Below are 14,159 nucleotides of genomic sequence, written 5' to 3'. Positions count from 1 at the left end.
ATTCAAAATGTTCGTAGATTTTCTCAAGGGCGGTTTACAGCGCTTGAATTCAAGGTACATACAGTCCATATATAAATATACATATGTACATACATATGTATATCATATTTGAGGACATCTAATACATAAATGTGACGATATGTATATAAGTATTTACAGTAAGTCATCATAGACCGACCTTTCGAAGCAAATAATGGTGTCACTTAGTTGATTGGTACTCCAAAAAAAAATGGAATTTTTTTGCTGTCGAAAATGGAAATTTTCTCAAAAATTCAGTCGGAGAGATGGTGCAATGTATGGATTTCTCAAATTACCCCTATTTGCTTTTCGAAAAGCAAGCAATTGTAGAATATTTAGTTTCAATATAAATATAATATAGGCAGGAAGTAAGTAATATTTATTTAATTATTTCCCAAAACTTCTATCTGCCATTCTTACCTTGTTTACACTTGCAGGGTCACTCTCTTTCTCTCTCTCACACACATTTTATATTAATGATAAGCTTGAATGCATTTCTGCGCTTACTTTTGTGCTTTGCATCGCATTTGAGAGTTTTTTCATAGATGTGTGTTTGTATCTCTGTTTTTTATACGTCGTAGTATGACTTTTTTCCTCGAAACCCAACTAAAGTTTAATTTTTTTCACACGAATTTGAAACGAACTTTTATTAGCCCCGTATTTGTAGTTTGGATTAATATCAAATTTTCGGAAAATAGTTTCAAATACCTGTACCCATGATGCGACATTTTATTTGCTCGTATTTGTCCCTACGAATCTTCAAATCGGTCGAACATATCTTAACTGGTATTGTACTGGTTATCTCGGGATAGTCAACTTCACTCGGTATCACCTTGACACTAGCATATTTCAACTACCTCTGGAGTTCCAAGTAAACGGTTATACAGAGTACAAATTCGACTGCTATGGTAGGTAACCTCTGATATGCCTAACTTACCAGATTGGTATGGGATGCCTCAAAATCAGTTGAAGTTGTTTGCTTAGTAGAGATTTTCACTTAGAGAATTTTATGAACCTCATTACTTCGGAACCGAAGAGGTGTTCCCAAGAATTACTTTTCCGAAAGTTAACATCCCGAATGAAGCGTTCTCTACGAATCATCAATTCGACTACCCTTCGTGTGAAATACTCGGTATCATCTAGTTTCAGGTCACCCCATGAAAATGGAATCTTACGGAGTACTTGCCTTGTAATTCATGCGCTTTAGCTGACATGTACAGTTAACCACTACCGTAAACAATATAAAGCCAAATTAAATCTTCATTAATTCAATGCTCGGCTTCATAATGGGACACTTTTTGATCACAAACCCTTATAATTGCCGGGATATATTCCACATACTCATGTACATATAAACCGAGGTGTTTGTATTTATTTGTTTATGCAAATTTGTAAATCCACTTCCAGAAATTTGTTGATTTTACACTCAACAAAGCGTTGAATTGTACGCCTGACAGCTTTCCGTTGGATCACGCCCACTTCGCATACACTCACAGACACGCTCTCGCAAACACACACACATATGTATACTCATACCCTCCGACCACCAACAACCAGTGCACAATTTCATATCATTGAACATTTGGAACACTTAAGTCCTTCGGCCGCGACGTTGGCCCTCTTTAATATTTTATGAACACAGCGCTAAGGTGGGTGGGGTCGGTGCTCGGCTGGGGGTCGGTTAGTTGACTAACTCTGGCGCGGGTTAAAAATTCATACTAAATAACCGTAGCGACAGGGCGTTCGTTGGCCAACCAAATAGGGTGGTGTGATATGCTGACAAAATGTTGTGTCCTAGAAATGCAGGCAACTGTAATGTGTGAATGCTTGCCAACACAAATTCATACATTTGCACACATACACAAACACCCATGCACCTATACACTCACAAAATACCTAAACAAGTCGACATTCTATGTATTTGTTGTTGGCATTCAGTTGAGGGGCACTTTGTATTGGGGGAGTGTTGCCCTCGATCTAACTGCGCTGAAGGTACAGTTTTTAGAGTTGAATAAACACACATCCGTTTGTAATTGTGTACATATGTATATGTACATATAAGGCAGTATGTATATTCTGTGGTGAGTTCATGCTCTCGAACTGACGGCTAAAGTGGAGTGTTGTGTATACTTAGGATCTCATTGCCAATGTACATTGTACATATACAGACAGTGTTTTGAAATTCAGCAAATATTTTGTTTAGTAATGTAGTTCTTTAAAGTTTTACACCTCCAATGCCACTTATGTCGGTAATCTTCTTCTTTACTGGCGTAGACACCACTTACGTGGTTAAAGCCGAGTTTACAACAGCGCGCCAGTCGTTCTTCCTTTCCGTTGTTTGACGCCAATTGAAGGTTCCAAGTATAGCCAGTTTCTTCCCCTTGTGGGGAGTGGAGGTCTTTCCAACGGAGTGGAGGTCTTCTTTTTTCTCTGCTTCCCCCGGCGGGTACTGCTTCGAATACTTTCAGAGCTGAATTGCTTTTATCCATTCCAACGACATGACCTAGCCAGTTCAAGAGACCTAAGAAATACCATTACCATTATTATATCGGCAACAGCATATGTCCCGATACGCCCATCTTTGTCATGGAATTTTCAGTTCTTACTTACTTTGTACTGTACTTACCGTGGACAACTGCGTAATAAGATTTTTTAGTCCAATCCGAGCATTGATGGTGTTTTCTTCTCTCCTCTGAGCTCAGCAAAGTCCATCTATAAATGGTTGCACAAGTTCTAACTGGAGAGTATTCGACCGGAGTTTATGCGGTAAAATTGAACAGATAGAAACATTTCAACACTTCCTTTGCGAATGTTCCGCCTTTACCAGAACAGGGCTAAAACACCTTGGATCCCATACTTTCAGACCTCGAGGTGAGGTAGCGGGAATAGAAATAGTAAGCAGACTTAGGTTCTAGGCGCTTGGTCGATGGCTAATGAAATCCAACTACAGGAGTTTTTATCTGGCTTCATAAATAACAGTAGATAGCAGTCTAAGTACGATTTCCAGCCAACTTGAGGGATCAGCCATCTAACCGTACCTAACCTAACTCTTTATTTAACTCAGAAAAGGGGCCGGTATGTGCTTCCATCGCTTTTTTTGCTTTTTACCCATAACATAATCGATAAAGGACCACTGTAGAAGGTTGTAATGCGCTTTATCTACCGTCAAAGCGACATCAGACAAATACAACTTTGTCTCTATAACACCAAAAGCTACCGCAATGCTACTGTTTCATCGTTTTTGTTCCACTTATCATACAAGCGTCTTCTACCTTAAAGCTCTCTTGGCATTGGAACTTTCTGTATATATGTATGTACATATCTGTGTGCTCCATATGCTCATAGATGGCCAGATAGATAGTGAAACCTTTACCCAAAATTTAATCAGCTACAAAGATAATGAGACTTCCCTAACATGGCGTCTAACTGACAAAGCGAGAAGACCCAAATAGCCGTTAATACAATCAAATACAAAAGTAAAAAAAAATTAAATAAAAATCAACGAAATAGTGTCGATGATGACATGATTTTATTTCAATTTCAATTTCACGCGTTTCATTAATACCCACCTATCGGATGCGCCGCTGCCGTTGCTGGGGGCGATGGCCAAGCGTTTGCCGATAACAATGACACAATTTGTCCCAGTATGGCACTAATCACACCTACAATCGTGCATGCGGCGCTGACATCGAAAAAGCGCTCCGTCGGTGTCGCCTTATTTCTAATTTATTGCTGGCATTAGAGCAGTTGTCACTTGACAACTGTCAGTAGTTGTCTGCCTTGTCTTTGTTTTTGTATTTCTTACATCTGAAAAAATAATCAATACAGTACAATTTTGATCATAATTACAAATTTAATTATGATTACAATTTTAATTACTTGTTTACTTGTAATAATCACGATTATTTGGTGCAATTCGCACTGGAGTACCCACTCAAAGCTTTAGCCCCGCTGACTACAGATGTGCTCGTATGGTGAGCGTGGCTGACTCTGACTTAATTAGAATAAAACATTGAACTCCATTTATGAGCGTGAACGCTGGCGCATTGAATGTGAGCTTGGATTGATTTTTAGTACTGCGTTGGCCTTAAATGAGCGCGCCACTTTGCTGTCTTTGCCTCGCGCAGCGCCTAGCATTTTTCCGCCTCTCCAGCAGCGCCACATAATGTACTTATGTATATTAGATTTGTATGTATGTACATATATGTGTGTTGTCTAAGCTTGCTTGATCTGTTGCTTATACAGTTAGACAGTTAGTCATTCGTTCAATCGGCGTCAGCACTAATTAAAATGGATGTCTGAGGTGAAGGACGCCAATTGACAAGGAAGGACAGATTACTAAGTGGTTCTGCTCTGCTCTGCTCTATTATTAGGTTCGATAAATATTCAGACAGCTAGGCTGATAGCGTGGTACAAACACATACACATGCACATACATATTTATATTTTTTAGAATTGTATTAACGTGGTTCTATTCTGGAGAATGACGTTCGAATATTTTTTGTTTGAATTGAAGTGGTCGGAAGGTATAAAAACAGTTTTTGAACCATTTAGATAAAAATAACTTATAAATAAATTAATAAAATGTATTAATATAAAAATAAATTCTTATTCTTAATAAAAAAAAGAAAAATAAAAAATTTATTCAAAATTCATAACAATAATAAAAAATACATTAAATAAAAAATAAAAATAAACAAGTTTTAATGAAAAGGTAACAAAAATAAATCGCTTACAAAAAAATTGTATCGAAAAGTTAAACATTATTAAATAAAAATGAATTAAAAAAGAACAAATTAAAGTGTCAAGAGAAAAAAAACAATAAAATATTTGTTTTACTTTTTAAAATATATCTATCTTTATTAAAAAAAAATTAATTAGAACTTAAAATAATTAATTATTATTAGAAAAGTAAAAAAAAAATCACCGTTTATTTAGAAAAAAATAATAATAATACAGAACATACAATGAATTAATGTAGAAATAGGCAAATAATAATTAATTTTCTATAATTTATTCTAACTTTCTTAAATTTTCTTCTATAATTTACGCTTATTTTAATTATTTTAAAATCTTATGATATTTTTTTTTTATTTTGCTTTACTTTTTTATAAAATATTTGTTTTATTATATTGAATTTTAATTTAATTTTTTTTAATAAAATTGTACAAATATTTTTTTAATTAAATTTTGTTTGATATTTTTTTATAAAATACAATTATATTTTTTGATTAAATTTTTATTTTAATGTAATTTTTTTTAATATTTTTTATTTTTTTTTAAGTTATATTGAATTTAAATTTTTTTATAAAATATTTGTTTTATTATATTGAATTTTAATTTAATTTTTTTTAATAAAATTGTACAAATATTTTTTTAATTAAATTTTGTTTGATATTTTTTTATAAAATATAATTATATTTTTTGATTAAATGTTTATTTTAATGCAATTTTTTTTTAATATTTTTTATTTTTTTTTAAGTTATATTGAATTAAAATTTATTTATTATTATATTAAATTTTTTTTTTAAATTTTTATTTTTTATTAAAATTTCAAATATTTTTATTTTTTTATTAAAATTTTGTTTTATATTTTTCTTTTCTACATATTTTTTAATAATTTTATCTTTTAATAAATAATATTATTTTATGTTTTATTGTTTTATATGTTTTAAATTGCAATTAATTGCATTAAAAATATACTTTTCTATTTCATCCATATTTTTTTTAAATTGTTCAAATATATTTTTTTTAAATAAAATTTTGTTTTTATTTTTATTTATGTACATATTTTTACTTTATTATTATTTTTTTTATTTATATTGAATTTGAATGTGTTATATTAAATATATTTTTTTTTTATCAAATTTTTCCAATATTTTTATTAAAACTTTGTTTAACTGTTCTTTTTCACATATTTTTTTTTTTAATAATCTTATAATGTTATCAATTTTTATTAATAAATATTTCTTATGTTTTATTTCTTATATTTTTAAATTAAAATTAAATGCATCACAAACATAGTTTGATTTATATCATCCATATTTTTATATAATTTTTTTTAGTTTTTAATTAATCTTTATTAGTTAATTATTTGATCTTTCTTATTGCAATTTTCTTGTTCAATATTATTTTTTAGATATTTTTTTTTTATATAATTTTATTTATGTTTATTTATTTATTTTTTATACATATTTTATTTGTTTATAAATTTTAATTTTTTACTTTTTTTTTTTGATTTTTAATATATTTTCTTAATTTTTGTTTTGATATACATATATTTTATATTTTTCATAGTTTTCAATTATAATATTCAATTACAATAGAAAACACTGAAAATGCCTTAAATTGCAACGATATCGACATAAGGTTTCTGACGTTCTTGTTGTTGTTTGTTGCGTTTCAAAACACTTGCAATCTTGTTTTATTGTCATTTACCCAACCGCGCATGGCTACTCAACCAGCTGTGCTCTCACGAATCATAAGACAACAGAAAAATTAATAAAAATTGTTTGTTAATACTTTTTTTGCTGTTGTTGCATTCGAAGGCACGCGTGCGCACACATGTCAAAGCTTTTCGCATGTGACATATAACAAGTGAGGGAAGTGAGAGGCAAAAAGAAAAACACAAACCGTACGTGACTGTCACGTTTAGTGGCGACAAAAAAGAGGAAATAGAAAAAACAGCGCAACTAAAAATAACAGAACTTAAGAGTTCAAAACAAATTAGCGCATATTAAGCTTTGAAATGGGCTTTGTTGGTGTTGCTTGCTAAAAATACAGTTCCATGTTAAGCCAAGTTTCATTCACTGCCATTGTCAATGAAGATAAAAATACTCGCACAAACACACTCACATACAAACAATTATAAATGTGAACTTAGAAATCGGCTCAGTGACGTTTTGACCAAAGGTTAAGAGATTAACCCTGAATTGGCTTACAAGGTAAATTCGTTTAAAGATTTCTAATTCGTATGAGGGCATTGTAGTCTGAAAACAGCCTCCGTTGTTTGATTAACATTCCGAAATTAACACTTCAGCCGAGTTCAATGTAATTCTCAAGCGAACGGAAAGGCTTAAAGCACATGGCATAAGACAAAACGCGCTACAAGATAGGCAACAAATGCGTTGGACCTTCGTCGGTGTTGAAGTATGAGCAAAGTAAAGATATAGCGAATTCACACGACTTAAATAGTTTTAGTAAAAACTAAGCTAATCTAAGCATTGAGTTATGTCGATATAAAGGGTGTGGCAGCATAGTTGTTTTGCTGTGTCTCTAACTTATTTATCAATATTATTAATTTACTTTTTATAAACAGTAGGATCTGAACATTGTGCACAAAAAATTCTTTATTTTATATATTTTAATACAAATCTTAATTATCGCTTACACAATAGGCTTCTTTTGGGTTAAAACAAGCAAACTTGTAATAAGCCTCAATTGGGATGACCATCAGTGCCTTCATTGAATTTTGGTTTCTACGGTTTCAACTCGTTTTCAGAGCGCCATTCGCTATATTGTTACACTATTTCAACGTCATATTCATTAACCCATGTGTCGTTACCAGTAATAATGCGTTTGTTGAAGTCTACTAGATATCGTTTTTGCAAAAGATTCCGGTCTACGCGTTTGATTGATACGCGTCATCCCCAAAATTTTAACCAAACTGTTTTCGTATAATCCTTAAGGAGAAGATGAGATCCTCTAATATCTCACTGTTTCAATGTTTTCGTGATAAAGGACTTAAACACATTTTCAACTATTTTGTAGTCGTGATTCCATTGGAAACGCAAAATTTCAAGCAAACTCGTTCCATGGTGAAGATTGCTAGACAAAGTGTTCGCTTTGGAAACAAACCAATTGACATATGGAGATCAAATTTCGCACGAACATAAAAATGATTGTACCAATGTAGGAAGAGAATGATGAATGCATCAGTCCGAGTATACACTAAATATTTTTCTTAGTTCTTCTTCGAAGAATTCTCTTTTAACAAGTCGCTAAAATGAGAAAATTTCATGGTAAAGCAAGTCCAAGTCCAAGGGATATTCTGACGAACAAAGCGGGTTAAAAATAAAGCCACTATAAATGGTTTATTGAAAAAGATATATTGACGCATTTTCGAACACCTCCGGACAACACATTTTAATGCAGAAATAATCAGAGAGTAATTTTATCCGAGTTGAGCGTTTTTTTGCCACTCGCTTACAAATAAAAAAGCCTAAAATAGTAGCATAACGATCCGCTTGCCTTCAGAGTTTACGGCAAGAGTTGTTTATAAGGAGAGACTTTTTAATATGTAGGGTTGAGCTCGCGATATCGGACTTTAGTGATCCACTATAAAATTACAAGGATTTGAGGAACCGAGACTGAAAATTTTGGTCTATCTCTTGAAATAACTGGAGATTAGAAATTCTATGACGAACTTGAATTTGAAGCAAACTGAGATTTTAAATTCAAAAAAAACATAAACTTTTTATTTTAAGAAAAATAATGAAAATATTTAGAGAACTATTAAGGAAAAAATAAAAAAAATAATACTTGTAGAACTACCTGTCTGTCTGCTTTTGCTTGACCTTATTATTACAAAGAATATGTATTTCCTAGTTGTCGTTTTGAAAAAGACAAAACAACGAAGGAATTTCGTTCTCTTCTAACAAAACACCTTGATTGGGCGCCCTGCTACTGCAACATTGATCCGCATTTGTTCGAATTAGCCGCCACTGAATATTGTTGTACTTCAAAGCGTCACACAGATTACTTCTTATTACAGTTTGTGTTCCATTTACAATATTTATTTATTAATTTCGATTCTTTTTTGTATTTTGGTTTGGTGATTGCCTTGCTTTTTAAGTCGTACAGGGCCATACGAAAAATATTCTACAGGGCCGCCACCTCCAAAAATTGTAATGACTACAAACAAAAGCAACTGCTGCAACAACACGTCGTCGTTCGCTGTAGACGAATGCTGGCAGTGCCAACGACATGAGCAGGCGAGCGAGCGAGCGGCGGCAACAGTAGAAGCAGCTGCAAACCGCCAGTAGCAACAGGAAAAGCCAAAGCGACGTCTACACACATCCAATTTGTATACAGTAACACACACATATAAATATATATTCATACACGTGTGCCAGTGTGTGTAACCATGTGCTTTCGTAGCTATTGGTAGCATTGGCCTCAGTTGCGTGTTGTTGCTGCTTTGTAAGCTTTTATTGTTGCGTTGGTGTTACACTATTTGACATGCATTGCTATTGTTGTTGCTTTTTTGTTTCATTTGGCCACATTCCACTAGTGCTAGCACAAACGAGTTGACCTGAACTCGCCGAGGCAAACGCTAACGCCCAAAGTGTGCCACTGTGGGTGCGTCTTGCAGAATTTTCGGTAAAAAATTTTGAAGACTTTCTACCGGTAGAAAATAATACAAAAGTTGCTTTCAGTAAAAAATTGCTTTCAATAAAAAATGTTGCTTCAAATAAAAATGTTGTTTCAAATAAAAAAGTTCTTTCAATATAAAATGTTGCTTTCAATAAAAAGTTTGCTTTCAATAAAAAATTTACTTTCAATAAAAAGTTTGCTTTCAATAAAAAAACCTTTCAATGAAAAATGTAGCTTTCATTAAAAAATTTATGAAAAATTAAGCTTTCGTTCTAAACTCCAGTAATTCCACAGATGTTTGGTCTCTCAGGCCAATGTTTCCAATAGAATCCACACAAATTTTAGTTAACAGCTATTTGCTGGACCTTAAGCACGATTCTCCGAAGCTCAATTCAAAGCAGGGCGTCTCTACCGATTAGGAAAATTTTGTAAAATACCCTCATTAAAAGAAAAAAAAGAGTTGAGAGCTTAAAATGTAGAAGAATTCATACTAAAATCGCTTTTCGTAATCTGAAAAAAGGTCTAGCCCTTAAAAAAATGCCATCTAACTATGCGTAAGCTTCTTATCCCACTGTGCACAAAGCGCGCGTCATCATCCAACGCCGCGCGGCCATCAAAGGCGTGCGCATAGTTCATCATTTTAAGTGTTTGACAGTTTCTGACCGTCAATCAGGCAACAACACCAACAAGCATAACAAGAACCCAGTTTTATTACAAAGCTACTCACATGCGGCCAGCTGGCAAACAATAACATCGATGTAGTTACGCGCTTGTATGTGTGGTCCATCTCAAAATTTATGCTTTTAATTGCCACCCGCACGCGTATGTACGTACATACATCACGCGCTCACCCGTTTTAGCGTGCACATTAACTCATTGGCTTTGGCGTCTTTTATGCGTAGTCATACGCCAAGCCAAACTACACTCAAGCGAAATGTTAACGATGCGGCCGCAACAGCTGCGCCAACGCAGAAATTCTTTGAGCGCGCGCATGTTTGAACGTTTGGCCGCGTACCGCTGAAACGCTTACCGGCATGTAACATGGTTAGCGGCGCAGTCGAGGCGGGCAGAACGCCATCGTGCGCTCAATCACTCACTCAATTCGTTGCGCCGCAACGCAACGCAACGTGCAAATGAGTTTTAGCTGAGCGCGGCCGACTTTGCGCGCTTCTCCGCGTGCTCGTTTGCCGCTCGCAACGAGCTTGTTGGCTCGTTTGTTCACTCGTACTCGTTCAATTGTTTTGGGTCGTTTTGACCTTCTTCAAAAGTAGGTAACCTCATTTCTCATTTATCGTGTAAATTTTACACATTTACATGCTTGCGCGCTGCTGCTCGCTGTGTGCGCCGCCTAGGCGTTAATGCACGACGGTGTATGTGCGCGCACCGCGATATGCATAAGCGCGTACTTGCTGTTTTGTTGTGTTTGCATGTTTGCGTTGCCTTGCACATTGCGTTGTGCGGTGCGTGGCAACAACAAAGTAAAGCGCACAAGGAAAAATATGAATTTGTGCGTATTTCATTTTTCACACATTTCTGGGTTAAAGGCGACGCCGCCGCCACCGCCGCCGCGCGCTGTCAAGGTGCAAAGCGCCCTTCTTTGGCGCGCTAGGCGCTCAACACTGTTATTACTAGTAGCGTTGCGGCTTTGTTGGCTTGTTGTTGTAGGCCGTAGGCCTGTCGGTTGCCTCATCACTCGACGTTGCCCCAAATTCAATATGCGCGCTCACCTACTCGCCCATATGTATGGGTGAGTGTCCTCCATGCTTCAATACGCCACAACGGCAGCCGTTCTGCGCTGCCATCACCTCAATCTCCTTTTCCGCCTTCCGTAACTGCGATCTCATTAGCTTTTGTGCGCTGCGGGCGGGTGAAGGCACTGAGGGAACGACCTTGCGCGCGCTCTACCAAGCGGTTACTAACTACTACTCGTTCGCTGGTAGGTTGGTTACCAGCTTGCCTACTTACATGCTAGTTTGGTTGGTTGGCTGGATGCTCTTGGCCCATTTCAATGTTGAATGCTTGGAAAAGTTATTCATTTCATTGCTTTCAGTTGCGCTCTTGTTGTTGTAGTGGTTGTTAGAGTTTTTTCTTTGCTCATCCGTGCACCTGCGCCTAGTTTGCCAGCTAACGTGCCTCTCATGTTTTACTTAGTTCTTGTTAATTTGTTGGCCTCTGTAGCTTTTACCTTTTATTTTTTTTTGTTTGCACATTTTCGCATTTGTTCGGTAGTTGCCCTCTATTTGTTGTTGTTAGCAAGCAGTTATCAGCATTTATTAATGTCAACAACGTCATCATCGTTCATCTTCGTCATTCTAATATGCATTTGCTTTGTAGCGCTGCGCCGATTGCACCCTGTATCCTCGTTGAAAACTTCATTACCAGTTAACATCATTTACGTTACAATCAAAGTGAGCTGCATCAGCTTCGTTGACTTCATTCCCTGTAATGACAATATGATTTAGCCACTTGAGCGCTTCATTAAACACATTTAGCCTATGACATGTGGCAGGGTTGTATTTCAAAGGAAAGTTAATTATTATAATTTGTGTTCTGAGTTTTTCTCCAAAAAGTTGAGGAAAAATAATTTATTAAATTTCGTATATCATTTAATCCTCAACACTTTATTTCTTCGCGCCGAAATGTAGGCAATGTTTTATAAAAATTTTATTAAAAATTATCAATAATTAAAGTATATTTTAAGATTATTTTGTAATCTCTTTTCAGGTACGTTATGGTTTCTGTTGTACATAAAAATTAGTTTGGACTGTGGTGTTTGCCATCTGAATTTTATGATTGCATTCGTAAGTATTCGTATTTTGAAAAATGCACTTTTTGAAAATTTAAAACCTAAAAAAATTGTGAGTGGTGTATGCTAAAAAATTAAATTTTTTTTAGTACTTTTCAAAATTGATTCACTACGTTCTCACTAAAACTTTTCAAAGAGCCTAATTGTATGCAATAATCTTTTAAAAACAACTTCGAGCCACGAATTATAGCCCGAACACGCATTATATCACAAATTGCTCTAAACTTATACACTGTAACTGCATTTAGTACAAACGACGTTGCCATAATAAAATTTTTTGCCTAAAAGCTTTTTATTGTAAGTAGACTAAACTTAATTTTATACATCCAAAAAATCTTACTTAAGCAGAATATTCTTGTTCTGAGCGTTATATTTAGTATACCGCAAAATGTCAAACCTAACCTCAAAAATTTTTAATACTCGCCAGTTTACTAACTAATTTATTAATAAAGCCTGCGATAATCAGCAGAAATTAATTGTTGACGTTTAACTTTGCTGCGTATCAAGATTTTAAGGAAACAGGGTTGCTTTGATATTATATTTTTTTCTTAATCCTCTTAATAAGATTTAAAATTTTAATTAAATAATGTCCACAATTGAACAAAATGTAACCAAAAACCTCTGAACGACACAAAATTTTTTTATAAAACTATATTAAATAAATTTAATACAAGTGGCAACACTAATGAGGTTCACACATTATTTCAAAGTCATTGTAGGCTTCAGTTTTGCTCGAATTCTAAGAAAAAATCTACAAATCATAAATTTTTTTATAGAATATTTCAATTAAATTGAACCGATGTGGCAACACAGCTCAACTCTATAAATCATTTTTATGTCACTGCGAGTTCTTGGTTTCATTGCGGCTGCTGCCTCTACAAGTGTTGCCGATGGTCATCAGCTCCATCATCAGCAACAACAACTACAGCAAAAACAGCAGCTGCTGCTGCTGCTTGCAACGACAACTTTCAGTCCAGCGAATCTCAATGCATTTTTGACTCAAAAAAACTGTTTTTTTGCTTTTTCTGTTTTGCTTTGTTTCATTATTTTGTTTCGCGATGATGCAGCGGCGGCAGCAACAGCAGCTGTGTTGCCTACAATTTCAATGCAAGCTTCTAGGTATCGCGCGCTGCCACTGTCGCTGCTGCTATTGACACCATTTTAATGCTGACGATGCGCTGGCTTGTTTTTGTTTTTATTATTTCATTATTTTTTGTTGTTCGCAATGTTACGAAAAATCCGTTATTGTTTTTGTTGCTATTTACCTTCAATGCGAGCGCGTCGTGACATCCAATTTTTATACTGCTGCTGCTGCTGGCGACGCTACGCTTGTTGCAAATGCATGTTGTTGTAGTTGGTGTTGCTCTTGTTGCCAACAACTGACTTATACTGGTGCTGCTGCTGCTGTGCTCGCTCATCGTCATGGATGTGGGTCAATTGCGCTAATTGCTCGCGGTACTCCATGCGTTCAACCGAGTTTATGCACTTGTTTGCATCTGTGTGTGTGTGGGTGTGTACGTGTGTTCTCTAAAAAAAAGCATAAACAAACAAATCGTTTGTCTTTATTCGCAAATGTATGCATGTTTGTATATATTTTTTACGGTTATTCACACATACAAATATATTTGCATTAATACATATATTTTTTTCTATTAATATTTTTTTTGTTTTAATAATTTATATTTTTTGCTTTTTCTACATATTGTTAATTTCTAATTGGTTTTTAATTAAAAAAATATTATTTTCATTAAATTTTTAATAAGTATACGTGCATCATATATTTAATATTAAATTTTTAAATTTAGTTTTTTAAATTTGTATTTGATTATTTATTTTATATGTTTTTTTTTTGTTTTCTATTTTTAATTTTTTGTATTTATTTAAAAATATATTTTTCTTATTTATAATTTGTTTTTATTTAATTTTTTTTGTTTATCATAATTTTTTGTAGCTTTTTAAC

General features: G+C 34.2%; 1 protein-coding gene across 5 annotated transcripts in view; it reads left to right on the top strand.

Annotated features, from left to right (window-relative positions):
- Positions 1-14,159, top strand: part of LOC126751158 (protein roadkill) — a 178,285-nt gene that overhangs the window by 34,145 nt on the left and 129,981 nt on the right. Inside the window, exon 2 of one of the 5 annotated variants that reach the window (XM_050461201.1) lies at positions 12,118-12,194. The exons of the other annotated variants lie outside the window; for them this stretch is intronic. The gene's annotated coding sequence lies outside the window, so the exon portion shown is untranslated. The remainder of the gene's footprint in view (positions 1-12,117; positions 12,195-14,159) is intronic. 5 annotated transcript variants of the gene reach the window in all.

Source organism: Bactrocera neohumeralis, chromosome 2 (assembly GCF_024586455.1).
Source record: "Bactrocera neohumeralis isolate Rockhampton chromosome 2, APGP_CSIRO_Bneo_wtdbg2-racon-allhic-juicebox.fasta_v2, whole genome shotgun sequence".
Lineage (NCBI taxonomy): Eukaryota > Metazoa > Arthropoda > Insecta > Diptera > Tephritidae > Bactrocera > Bactrocera neohumeralis.
Note: the sequence above shows the minus strand (reverse complement) of the source record. Positions and strands in the feature narration are given on the sequence as shown.